Source organism: Setaria italica, chromosome VIII (genome assembly GCF_000263155.2).
Source record: "Setaria italica strain Yugu1 chromosome VIII, Setaria_italica_v2.0, whole genome shotgun sequence".
NCBI lineage: Eukaryota > Viridiplantae > Streptophyta > Magnoliopsida > Poales > Poaceae > Setaria > Setaria italica.
In genome coordinates this window covers 27,376,042-27,378,486 of record NC_028457.1, presented here as the reverse complement: position 1 = coordinate 27,378,486, position 2,445 = coordinate 27,376,042, and positions in this window count along the sequence as shown.

Sequence of the window (2,445 nt, the reverse complement as noted above, 5' to 3'; positions counted from 1 at the left end):
CACTGTAGCTGAATCTATTAAGCCTAATTAATCCATCATTAGCAAATGTTTACTGTAGCAACATATTGTCAAATCATGGACTAATTAGGTTTAATAGATTCGTCTCACCGTTTAGCCTCCACTTATGTAATCGGTTTTGTAAATAGCTACGTTTAATACTCCTAATTAGTATCTAAACATTTGATGTGACGGATGCTTAAAAATCCTAATTAGTATCTAAACATTTGATGTGACGGATGCTTAAAAATAAGTCAGTGAACCAAATCAGGCCTAATTTTCTGCAACTCTTGCATGTTTCAGTTCACTCTCACTGACACGTGGGGCTACTCTAGTCACTGTCAGTGAACCAGATTGGCAAGTTGTTGCATCTGTAATCTGTTACAACATGTTCTTTTAGGTAGATCCGAGCGATACGTCCAACACGTCGCTGCCTAGTACACTGAAAATCCGAGCCATCGCAACATGATGCTTTTATTCCCATTCCATGGGCTGACTGGCGACTGAGCGAGAGCCACTACGCAGAGAGCTCAAGTTTTCTGCTCGGCTGAACTTACCTCTCTGTCTGTCCTGCTCACTCCGTCACTCGCCATCGAGGATGAATTGAAGGTGACTAGACAGAGATGTTCTTTCCTTCGTTCTCTCTTCTTTTTTTACACAAAAAGGCTAGGCCCTTCCATTCCATTATTTATGTACGTTCTGCATTCAACTGCAGCTGCTTCGATCTTTTCTCGCACCTTCCTTCCTGCATGCTTACACGGACGATCCGTCCATCGCTGTTCTGAGGCTCTGTGGTGTAGTTCATGCTTTAATTTCTAGCTCCTTTTTGTCAAATTGCAAAAGAATGAAGATAAACCACAGCCGCTCCTTTTTACAGTGAAGTTTCCAAACCAATTTCCTATCGCTGGCGTCATAATCCACCAAGACTGCAGGTGATAACATTCGGTTTCCAACCAAGGAAAATGCCCTGGTTCCTCCTTTCCATTGTGAATTACCGAAAGCCAAATGTACAGTATGGCCTAATGTTTTATTACAAAAACACAAAGTCCGATCCTGGATGGCAAAAGTGCGACGCTTTAATCTGTTGCACGTGTGAAGGGATAACAAAGGAAGTATGGCACGTGCCGATTCCTTTTTCCTCGACACATGCCCGGTGGCCGATCCAATTGAATCAAGCATAGAAGAAGGCGTTTTTAGTGTGGCAGCACGTACGGCACTTCTTTAAAGAAACGTGCTGTATATATCTTTTCTGAGGGGGGATTGGGGAAAACGTGAAAACTTTTAGTTGCTTGAGACTCGAAATTCGAGTTCCTGAACCTATCCAATAATCATCTCTCTATTCAACTCACGCTATTGACCATTAATATGAGCTTGCTTCATATTCGATTAATCCTTCCTCAAGGGGATCGAGAAGAATTGGAGAGGGTTGAGAGTGATTTTCCCTTGTAGGGAATTTAATCCCTATCAATCCTCTCCAATTATCTACAATTCCCTTCAAATCCAACGAGCACGAAGGGAAGTTTGGTTTGAGAACCGCCTCATCCTAGATGAGATAATCGATCATGATGAGTACGTTCTATGAATTTTAGTGGGATTATACTCTATCCCTCATGTTTATACTAATTATTAGTTTGTGAGGAGTAAGCTGGTGATGGATCAACCTATTTCGTTCTATGAACCAAAATAAAGTGACGAGCGAGAAATAGATCATCCCATTATTACATACTCAGACTAAACACCTAGTAAGATTACCATATATAGTGAGTCTTCTTCTAATTAACATACTCCTCCCAGTCAGGTATACTTGACGTTTAGACAGGAAAAGCTAATTGGTTTTAGCTTAATTTTGTTGTCTGAGACGTTGACTAAATGTGACTCGGGTGGCATTGCTGATAACTGGAGTGTCTGACCCACCTCGCCTACAGATATGGGAACAAAAAAGTAAATCACCTATATTATAGACTACTAGCAGTCACCTCGTGCTCCCATTGATCACACTTTGGGAGATTATAGGATTCATTTAGACGTCACTTGACGCTGGTCTATGCGCGCACGTGCTCGTGGAAGTTAAAGCACCTCTGCCGTCCATCCAGAAGAATCTTAATGATATGGAAAGATAGGAAGTACCTGAAAGTATCAGAGAAAAATATGAAAAAGTATCAAATAATGAAAATTTGATTTTTTAACTATCTTCCTGAGATCAACTGCTAGCAAATATTAATGAAAAAGTACTTGAAAGTACCGACAACTGCCTTATAACCAATTGTAACGAAACTCATTTGTAAATACCTGGGCACTTGATCTCTTGTAGACAGCTAGGTTATCAAATTACCAGCTGTCAAAAATACTTGCCATGACAAATCTAGTGATACTATGGGCATATGACAAAAAATGCAGTTTCCTGCCAAATCAGCAAGATCTTCTTAGCACGTCATATGCTTATAAATT